A 12,244-nucleotide genomic window follows, 5' to 3' on the forward strand; every position below is an offset into this window, starting at 1 on the left:
CCTGGCCTCATAAGCAAACATGGCATTACACCATTCTGCAATGGTCCAACGCTGATGTGAAAGAGACCGAGTCCTTCGATTGCGTCGGTTCCGTTGGTTCAGTGCAAAGATCCTCAATGGTCTTCTACAATTAAGATCACCCTGATGCAATCTTTTACGCACTGTTTGCGTCTGAGATACGATTCCTTATTGCCCGGTAGAAGTCATTTCCAATAATTCTGGCACTGTCGATGTTAGGCGCCTGTGAACCGCGACAGCTGGAGGGAAAAGAGCCTGCTTTGTTGTTGTCATACGAGCACGACCCCTGCGAGGAACGTCGTTCACATTCCCCTTTTCTCTGCGCTTTCTCCACGCCTTAGACAAACCGCTTTGGCTGACGTGTAAACGATCGGCAACGTTTTGCTGTGTATGACGTGCTGAAAGAAAAGCCACTATCCTCACTATCAAACTGCTGTGGAAGATTACTCCAGTGTTAAACACAAATTGAATGAAGTTGTTGTTGGCACTGGACTGCTCGCAGTTTGTCGCTGACGCAGCGGTATCTTTACATGACCAGAAAGCATGCCAGTAGTAAACACCGTCCACTACATTGGCTCAAACTGAATAATGCTCGAAGTTTTTATGTCACTGAGACGCGTATTACCGCAGAGTACAATTTACGATACTATTCCAGACTTTTGTTGAGCAGTGTATATACCTTTCATCTCGGCAATATTTCCAATGTGTACCACCTCTTTTTGCCAGATCTTTTGAAATTATAGCTCTCTCGATCCGGAATCGTACTTTCCCCGTTGTGAAGTCTAATTCTGCCTCCTTCTCACGGATCCCTTGTACTTCCAAAATACAGTCGGGCCTGTAATTTTTTTGTACTAAGAACGCGCCTTTCAATGCTGCATTTCCTAGTTTTGTATTTGATTATGTTTGTACTTTTTGTACTTGGATACTCTGGGATAGTGTGCCAACAGCCCTTATAATTATGCAATTCTGTGCTGCCAATACAGACAAATCCTTTGTCCACAAAATCCTCTTGAATAACGTTTCTCATAAGACATTTATCGACGCTCCAGTGTCCAAAGTAATGATTGTTGGTATATCTTCAACTACTGCTCTAATTTCTGATGTAGGTACAGCTGGATATTCTATCTGACGTTTGCTGCTGTCCAAGTACATTTCCTCTCTCATATCTTTTCCCTCAATGAATCTCAAAAAATTTACGCTCGAAGCATAGCCCCTACTTCTCCCCACGATCGCTTCTCCGGCGCACCACTCGGTCGAATTCAGTTTAATGATGTTTGCTAATTATTCCTAGCTGCCTCCTCCACCACTTCACTTATTATTGGTGGGGGATGCGCTCTCCAATCAGTCTCATTATTTGTCATGAATGTTACTGTGGAGTACCATTATTCGTTTTATTCAACCACTGACAATTATTATTTGAATTATACCTTCTCTCTCCTCCATTTGGACGATTACGATTTCCACCAAACTTATGGTTTTCTCCATCTGATTTATTCCTGTTATATTGGTAGTTGTTATTATAAGATTTCTGCAAAGAGAAATATCCATTAGAATTCTGTATATGTTGGTTGATTTGTCAATTGTTATTATTGTTCACATTTCCTTGTCCACGATGACTGTTATAGCCTGACCTGTACCTGACATTTTCTTGTATTAAACCAATAGAATCAAGAACTAAGACCAAATCTTCTAAATTATTCTCTGAAGTATTAATAAATTTTGCTCTTACATCAAATGGTAATTTATATTTCAAAATTCGTAAAATGTCCCTTTGTGGAAGTGGATCATCCATACCTTTCTTTATTGAGATATATCTCGAGGTACCGACGTAATGTGCCGTTCCTAAATGAAAACGGTTTTCAATTGACCACTTCTTTCCTGACACGTTCTTGAACTGCTCTGGACCAATATTTTGCGAGGAAAGCACGCTCAAATTCCTCATTAAGTTTCGCATGAATCTACGGTATCTGTTGCCCACAGAGTACTATCGCCTTGTAAACATCATGGAACACAACTGATTTTCTGTCTCTCATTCCGTGATCTCGATAATACACCGCGAAAACTGCCTGTAAACCCTACTGAATTACTTTTCTTTCCATCCGGTAAGAACGTCTGATACTCTGTGTTTTATTAACTCCACTCCCGTTATCTCTGCCGCGTAAATATTTGTGGAGGTGGTGAAGCTTGCGCGAACTGTTGATTATTGCCGATCACCTGATGTGACGGCACCTCGCTTGTTTTCGAGCTGTGTGGCGAAATCTTTTGCAGCTCGGTCTACCGTAATTCAGTGTGACTTTCTTTTATCCTTCCGTCTTTCTTACACTTCTCTGCTCGCGTACTCTATCGAATTTGACATCCGTGTTTTCCACGTCAAGAAATCGGAATCGATTTGCTTTTGACTTCTTGTAGTTCGTGTTTTATGTAACTATAATCAGATAATTTTTCGTTCGACAAATTCACGATCGCTTCAGATATGCTTTTGTTTACTGAATGAATAACTTGGTTTTCCTTTGTCCTAGCCCAAGCAGCTATCAGCTATGAAAGAGTGTGCTTAAGCTCATTGAACTTCTGTTCTATTGGCTTTTCGTTTCTCTGAGACAAATACTTTAATAGTTTCTGCGATGTGTCCTAAGTCTGATTCAACATCATCCTGCTTTGAATTAATGTATGAAATTTCTTAATTTTTCTTCTGTATTTCCTGCGGAAAATCTTCGCAGCACATTTTTAAGTTCAGGTAGCCGCTTAGGAATCTCTTCTTGTTTTTGTACTACTTCTGTAATTTGTGTTGAATTACTAGCGACATGAGACGACACCTCTGATGCTTTTTTAACTTTGCTGTTTGTTCGGTTAAGATACTAGAGCGATAACGTTTATAAAACGGTAATCAAAGGATATGCCTTTCCTTGACTAGTTGTGAGTGGTTGCGAAGCTACATCTTTTTTCTGTTGGTTGTATGTTAGCTTGTCTTTCGTTCTCCATTTTATACTCTAATTTTATACTCTAATTTAATACCATAACCCATAAAAATCCCTCACTCATCTGTTTACTTACCCGCTAATACACTTCCTGACATCTATCACTGTTATACACTTGAAGCTCCAAAGAAATTGGTATACGTATGCGTATTCAAATACAGAGATATGTATTGTGGCCGAGCCATTCTAGGTGCTTCAGTCTGGAACCGCGCGACCGCTACCGTCCCAGGTTCGAATCCTGCCTCGGACATGGATGTGTGTGATGTCCTTAGATTGGTTAGGTTCAAGTAGTTCGAAGTTATAGGGGGCTGATGACCTCAGATGTTAAGTCCCATAGTGCTCAGAGCCATTTGAACCATTTGAAGCATGTAAACAGGCAGAATATGGCGCTGAGGTCGCCACCGTCTATACAGGGTATTACAAAAAGGTACGGCCAAACTTTCAGGAAACATTCCTCACACACAAAGAAAGAAAATATGTTATATGGACATATGTCCGTAAATGCTTACTTTCCATGTTAGAGCTCATTTTATTACTTCTCTTCAAATCACATTAATCGTGGAATGGAAACACACAAAAACAGAACGTACCAGCGTGACTTCAAACACTTTGTTACAGGAAATGTTCAAAATGTCCTCCGTGAGTGAGGATACATGCAGCCACCCTCCGTCGCATGGAATCCCTGATGCGCTGATGCAGCCCTGGAAAACGGTGTATTGTATCACAGACGTCCACAATACGAGCACGAAGAGTCTCTACATTTGGTACCGGGGTTGCGTAGACAAGAGCTTTCAAATGCCCCCATAAATGAAAGTCAAGAGGGTTGAGGTCAGGAGAGCGTGGATGCCACGGACTTGGTCCGCCTCTACCAATCCGTCGGTCACCGAATCTGTTGTTGAGAAGCGTACGAACACTTAGACTGAAATGTGCAGGAGCTCCATCGTGCATTAACTATATGTTGTGTCGTACTTGTAAAGGCACATGTTCTAGCAGCACCGGTAGAGTATCCCGTATGAAATCATGATAACGTGCTCCATTGAGCGTAGGTGGAAGAACAAACTAAAATGAGCTCTAACATGGAAATTAAGCGTTTCCGGACGCGTGTCCACATAACATGTTCTCTTTATTTCTGTGTGAGGAATGTTTCCTGAAAGTTTGGCCGTACCTTTTTGTAACACCCTGTATAAGACAAGAAGTGTCTGGCGCACTTGATAGATCGGTTACTGCTGCTATAATGGCAGGTTATCAATATTTAAGCGAGTTTGAACGTGTTTTTAAACTCGGGACACGAGCGATGGGACACATCATCTCCGAGGTAGCGATTTCCCGTACCACCACTTCACGCTTGTACCGTAAATACCAGGATTACGGTAAAACATCAGATCTCCGACATCGGTGCGGCCGGAAAAAGATCCTGAAGAACGAGTCCAACAACGACTGAAGAGAATCGTTCAAAGTGACAGAAGTGCAACCCTTCCGAAAATTGCTGCGGATTTCAGTGCTTGGCTTTCACCAAGTGTCAGCGTGCGAACCATTCAACTAAACATAATCGGCATGGGTTTCCGGAGCTGAAGGGCCCCTCCTTTACTCTTGATGACTGCACTGCAAAAAAATTTTACGCCTCGCCTGGGCCCGACAACACCGACATTGGACTTTTGATGATTCGAAACATGTTACCTGGTCGGACGAGTCTCGTTTCAAATTACATGCAGCGGATGGACGTGTACGGGTACGGAGACAACCTCATGTATGCATGGACCCATGTCAGCAGGGGACTGTTCAAGCTGGTGGAGGCTCTGTAGTGGCGTGGGGCGTATGCAGTAGGAGTGATATGGGACACCTAATGCGTGTAGATACGACTCTGACAGGTGACACCTACATAAGCGATCACCTGCATCCATTCATGCCCATTGCACATTTCTACGGACTTGGGCAATTCCAGCAGGACAATGCGACACCCCACACGCCCGGAATTGCTACAGAGTGGCTTGAGGAACACTCTTATGATTTTAAACACTTCCGCTGGCCACCAAAGTCCCCAGACATGAACATTATTGAACATATGTGGGACGTCTTGCAACGTGCTGTTCAGAAGAGATCTCCAGCCCCACATTTATGGACAGGCCTGCAGGTTTCATGGTGTCAGTTCCCTCCAGCACTACTTCAGTCATTAATCGAGTCCATCCCACGTCGTGTTCCGGCGCTTATACGTGCTCGCGGAGGTCCTACACGATATTAGGCAGGTGTATCTGTTTCTTTGGCTCTTCATTGTAATTAGTACCTACATAAACATAGGTAATACTGAAAATTTTCACTGATAAATTATGAATATCTAATAACACTTAAATTAATCAGCAGAAAGAAGTATGAAATTTATAACACAGTTCTGTGGGAACCACAGATGCCATGTATATTTCCTGCTCCATGCTGAAAGCATAAGTGCTCAAGCGATTCAGATTGTACAGAAGTAAAATCCCTGTGCATGTGGCTGCCTTTCTAATTATCACTGCGACTGAAATTCGTTTGTGATGGACCTCGGTGCTAAGCGACTCGGTCTTTGTATCCACCAGATGATTAAATGAAAAACAATACACATATATTAGTACATACACCTTATATGTGTATAATACACTGAAAATCATTAATTTCTCTTCTCTTTTAATAGCTGCTCTTTTTTATTTATTTCTCTCTTTTCTGTCATCATTAAATTCCTTTTTCGTCGTTACTTCAGCAGAACTTCTTCCTTTCTCGTGGTCTTGTTCTAGGTCGACATATTACTAAATTGCCCAGGAAGGTGTGCGATGAGCTCATTAGTCAGTAGTTGATTGACTTGACTGATGATTTAGCTGCAAATTCAAAAAATGCGATCAGTCTTTACGTAAACCTCAAGGCGTCTGTTCTTGCGCTGTAACAGAACTCGGATGCCCATTGGATTTCGGAGATCAAGGAATCACGTGTAGAGCAATTATTATTATTCTTAGAAATTTATTTTCAAAAATGAATCTGACTGTGTAAGGTGCAGGTTCTCCAAAAATTTGCAATACACATCTGTGCGCTTAAATAAATGAGTCGTACCAGTATGAGAGCTACATACTTTGTGATCAGTGGAATGAAACACCAGCGAACCATAAATTCCTTGCCGGCCGGTGTGGCCGAGCGGTTCTAGGCGCTTCAGCCCGGAGCCGTGCTGCTGCTACGGTTGCAGGTTCGAATCCTGCCTTGGGCGTGGATGTGTGTGATGTCCTTAGGTTAGTTAGGTTTAAATAGTTATAGGTATAGGGGACTGATGACCTCAGATGTTAAGTCCCATAGTGCTCAGACCCATTTGAGCCATGTGCACCATTAATTCCTTTAAATAAACTTCGTTATATTGTCTTCGTTGTTTACAATTTAAGTCTTCTTTTTACAATCGTAAATTACTGTTGTTCCTATATATACTGTATTTTAACAAATCTCAGTGACTGAAAATTACAACATGTCTGCCGTTAACACCCTAAGATTCCCGTTTTCCGCGTATCTATAATACATGCGTCTCTCCTAACAGAAGTAATTTGTTACCTTTGTTCATTCCGCGACTCGTATCAGTACAGAATACTGACGCCCGCCGCACCGATTATTAGTGTTTGTACTCGCAGCAGAATATAACAGACGTGTTACATAATTTTATCACTAAACAACATTTTCGGTATTTATCTGTCTTGCCCTCTCCCATGGGACGTGAACACACTTTCACAATCAGTCTCATGATGCACCACAGAATGTATCAACTAGAAGGAAACACTGAGCGTCATAAAAGCCAAAACAACAAACTGGCTACCCCCAAATCTGCAACAACTAAGGTGGTGCAATAATAAACCACTTATTCGGAAAGACGGCGGACGTATGAGTAATACACGTACAGCCAACAAGGTATGGGTTTCCTGAGGTTTCCCTAAATGGTTAAGGCAAATACCGGCTTAAAATTTTCTCGGGCTTGTGATGCCAAGAGTTTATGATCAAGCACTTCTCAGCCATTGTCAAGTGTAGAACACCACGGAAAGGAGCATGAGAGTTTTTTATCGCGAACGCTGCCCAGAAGAATCCGTTTGAGCTAAGCATGCTGTAGAAACAGTCGCCGGATCAGATTCGACACAACCTCTGACTTCGCTCCGACTACCGGCATCTGGGACTGTATAGGTAAAGAAGCCATCGAATTAAACATCACTAAAGAACATCCGTAACGGAGATGGCGACCTGCAGCTCAGCGCGGCATGGGACGCAGCAATTGCGGGTCTGAAGTGGCCGCATCGAGCACGGAGTCAGCATGTGGCCATACACAGAGTCGATATGGATATACAGGGTGAGTCACCTAACGTTACCGCTGAATATATTTCGTAAACCACATCAAATACTGACGAACCGATTCCACATAAAGAACGTGAGGAGAGGGGCTACCGTCATTGGTTAATACAAACCATACAAAAATGCACGGAAGTATGTATATTAAAACAAACCTACGTTTTTTTTTAATGGAACCACGTTAGTTTTGTTAGCACATCTGAACATATAAACAAATTCGTAATCAGTGCCGTTTGTTGCATTATAAAATGTTAATTACATCCGGAGATATTGTAACCTAACGTTAACGCTTGAAACCTCGAAGGATCAGTTGCGTGTTGTAAAAAACACGGGCCACGGTCGGCGAGTAGCATCTGCAGGGACATGTTTACGATGACGACCGTGTTTACGAGTGTGGCTGTAGTTCACTGTTGTGGTTTGGCCTAGCTGTCACAGTGTCCGCATGTAGCGCTTGCTGCTATTGTTATTCTGCATTCGTCTCCGCACGCAGACCAACTGTAGTACACCGTGTTACCAGGCGTCTGTGATAGTGTAGTGTTGTAGGAACTGTGACCATGGTGTATTCGAACTCTGAAAAGGCGGAGATGATACTCATCTATGGCGAGTGTCGACGAAATGCAGCTGAAGCCTGCAGGGTGTATGCAGAACGGTACCCGGACGTGCCGCACATTGCAAAACATCTACCGCCAACTGTATGCAACAGGTATGGTCGTAGCACGCAAACGGGTCCGTAACAGGCCCGTCACAGGAGAAGCGGGTGCAGTTGGTGTGTTAGCTGGTGTTGCCATGAACCCACACATGAGTACACGGGACATTGCGAGAGCCGGTGGACTGAGTCAAAGTAGTGTCATGCGCATACTGCATCGTCACCGCTTTCACCCGTTTCATGTATCGCTACATCAGCAATTACATGTTGATGACTTTAATCATCGAGTGCAATTCTGTCAATGGGCATTAACAGAGAATGCGCTGCAGTTCTCCCTGTTTACCGATGAAGCGGGTTTCACAATCCACGGGGCAGTGAATCTACGGAACATGCATTACTGGTCCGTGGACAATCCTCGCTGGCTCAGACAGGTAGAGCGACAGCGACCGTGGACTGTAAATGTATGGTGCGAAACCATTGGCGACCACCTCATTGGTCCTCACTTCATTGCAGGGGCCCAAACAGCTGCAACATACATCGCGTTTCTACAGAATGATCTGCCAACGTTGCTCGAAAATGTCCCACTGGAAACGCGTCGACGTATGTGGTATCAGCATGATGGTGCACCTGCACATTCCGCAATTAACACTAGACTGACCCTTGACAGGATGTTCGACGGGCGTTTCATAGGACGTGGAGGACGCATAAATTGGCCAGCCCGTTCTCCTGTTCTTACACCTCTGGACTTCTTTCTGTGGGGTACATTAAAGGAGAATGTGTACCGTGATGTGCCTATAACCCCAGAGGATATGAAACAACGTATTGTGGCAGCCTGCGGCGACATTACACCAGATGTACTGCGGCGTGCACGACATTCTTTACGTCAAAGTTTGCAATTGTCTGCAGCAAATGATGGCCACCACATTGACCATCTATTGGCCTGACATGTCGGGACGCACACTATTCCACTCCGTAATTGAAAATAGAAACCACGTGTGTACATGTACCTCACCCCTCATGGTAATTTACATGTGCGTCAGTGAAAAAGACCTATAAAAAGATGTTAGCATGCGGACGTAATGTGTTGTTCCAGTCTCTTCTGTACCTAAGGTCCATCACCGTTCACTTTGGATCCCTACGTAATTCGGTGCTCTCCGATACACACGATCGAACAGCAGAGGAGTGGTACTCAAGCGTCAACTTCAGGTTACAATATCTCCGGATGTAATTAACATTTTACAATGCAACAAACGGCACTGATTACGTATTTGTTTATATGTTCAGATCTGCTAACAAAACTAACGGGGTTCCATTTAAAAAAACGTAGTTTGTGTTAAAAAACATACTTCCGTGCATTTTTTATGCTTTGTATTAACCAATTACACTAGCCCCTCTCCTCACGTTCGGTCTGTGGAATCGATTCGTCAGTGTTTGATGTGGTTTACGAAATATATCCAGCGGTAATGTTAGGTGACTCACCCTGTATAAAGATGGCGGTAGTATCGTGTAAACAAGGTATAAAAAGCCAGTGCACTGGCTCAGCTATCATTTCTATTTAAGTGATTCATGTAAAAAGATGTCCGACGTGATTATGGCCGCACGACGGGAATTAACAGATTTTGAATAAGGAATGGTAGAGAGCGAGACGGATAGATGCATGGCACATTACATGTCGGAAATCTTTAGGGAATTCAATATTCCGAGATTCACAGCGTCCATAGTGTGACGAGAGTACCAAATTCCTGCATTACCTCTCACAACCGAGAACGCATTGGCTGACGGCCTTCAGTTAACGAACGAGAGCAGCGGCGTTTGTGTATAGTTGGCAGTACTAACAGACAAACAACACTGAGTCAGATAACTGTAGAAATCAGCGCGGGACCTTCGCAGAACTTATCCCTTAGGACAGTGCGGCTAAATTAGGCCTTAATGGGCTATACAGCTGTGGCAGCAGGTGACTGAAGTGATTTCTGTTACTAACAGCACAACACTGCATGCACTGCCTCTCCTGGGCTCGTGACCATATCAGTTGGACTGGATAACTGTGGCTTCGTCAGATGAGTCCAGATTTCAACTGGTAAGAGTTGATGGTAGCGTCCGAGTGTGAGGCAGACCCCACGAAGTTGTCTACAAGGCACTGTGCAAGTTGGTGATGGCTCCATAATGGTGTGGGCTGTGTTTCGCGATTGAATGACAATGGTTATGTTAGGCTAATTGGAGATCATTTGCAGCCATTCTGCACTTTCATGTTCCCAAAAAACGATGCAATTTTTATGGATGACAATGAGCCATGCCAAGCCACAACTGTTTGCGATTTATTTGAAGAACATTCTGGACAATTCGAACGAATATATGACGACCCATCGAACATTCATTGGATATACACTACTGGCCATTAAAATTGCTACACCACGAAGATGACGTGCGACGTACGCGAAATTTAAACGACAGGAAGAAGATGATGCTGTGATATGCAAATGATTAGCTTTTCAGAGCATTCACACAACGTTGGCGCCGGTGGCGACACCTACAACGTGCTGACATTCGGGAAAGTTTCGAACCGATTTCTCACACACAAACAGCAGTTGACCGGCGTTACTTAATGAAACGTTGTTGTGACGCCTCGTGTAAGGAGGAGAAATGCGTACCATCACGTTTCCGACTTTGATAAAGGTGGGACTGTAGCCTATCGCGATTGCGGTTTATCTTACCGCGACATTGCTGGTCGAGATCCAATGACTGTTAGCAGAATATGGAATCGGTGGGTTCAGGAGGGTAATACCGAACGCCGTGCTGGATCGCTGGTCGAGATCCAATGACTGTTAGCAGAATATGGAATCGGTGGGTTCAGGAGGGTAATACGGAACGCCGTGCTGGATTCCAACGCCCTCGTATCACTAGCAGTCGAGATGACCGGCATCTTATCCGCATGGCTGTAACGGATCGTGCAGCAACGTCTCGATCCCTTAGTCAAAAGATGGGGACGTTTGCAAAACAACAACCATATGCACAAATATTTCGACGACGTTTGCAGCAGCATGAACTATAAGCTCGGACACCACGGCTGCGGTTACCCTTGACGCTCCTCCACAGACAGGAGCGCCTGCTATGGTGTACTCAACGACGAACCTGGGTGCAAGAATGGCTAAACGTCATATTTTCGGATGAATCCAGCTTCTCTTTACAGCATCATGATGGTCGCATCCGCATCTGGCGACATCGGGGTGAACGCACATTGGAAGCGTGTATTCGTCATCGCCATATTGGCGTATCACCCGGCGTAATGGTATGGGGTACCATTGGTTACACGTCTCCGTCACCTCTTGTTCGCATTGACGGCACTTTGAACAGTGGACGTTACATTTCAGATGTGTTACGACCCGTGGCTCTACCCTTCATTCGATCCCTGCGATACCGTACATTTCAGCAGGATAATGCACGACCGCATGTTGCAGGTCCTGTACGGGCTTTTCTGGACACAGAAAATGTTCGACTGCTGCCCTAGCCAGCACATTCTTCAGATCTCTCACCGACTGAAAACGTCTGGTCAATGGAGGCTGAGCAACTGGCTCGTCACAATACGCCAGTCACCACTCTTGAAGAACTGTGGTATCGTGTTCAAGCTGCATGGTCAGCTGTACCTGTACACGCCATCCAAGCTCTGTTTGACTCAATGCCCAGGCCGTTATTACGGCCAGAGGTGGTTGTTCTGGCTACTGATTTATCAGGATCTATGCCCCCAAATTGCGTGAAAATGTAATCACATGTGTGTTGTAGTATAATATATTTGTCCAATGAATACTCATTTATCATCTGCATTTCTTCATGGTGTAGCAATTTTAAAGGCCAGTAGTGTAACTGAGATGTCAATCGAGCACAAAAATCTGCGCCGGCAACACTTGCGCATCTATGGACCACTATCGACTATAGAGGTAGCGTGGCTCAATATTTCTGCACGAAACTTCCAACGACATGCTGAGTCGATGCCACGTCGAAGTGCTGCAAAACGAAGTATCCCACGACTTTTTGTGCTCTGTTTCTCTTTCGTCTTCTTGTTTCTGACGTCCTAGCTGGAGGTCGCATATAGATCACGGTGTGTAATTAATTTAACTGTATGTAATTTAATTATAATTTTTGTTAAATATACATGTCAGTATACAATGAAGCATGTGTTTTTGTTAGTAGCAAGAAAGTACCTTCCCTGCCCCTTATTTAATTACGTAAGAAGTAAATTATGCCCTGGCGGTTTTGTATAAGTGCATTGTTG

Source organism: Schistocerca gregaria, chromosome 1, assembly GCF_023897955.1.
Source record: "Schistocerca gregaria isolate iqSchGreg1 chromosome 1, iqSchGreg1.2, whole genome shotgun sequence".
In the NCBI taxonomy this organism is placed as follows: Eukaryota; Metazoa; Arthropoda; class Insecta; order Orthoptera; family Acrididae; genus Schistocerca; species Schistocerca gregaria.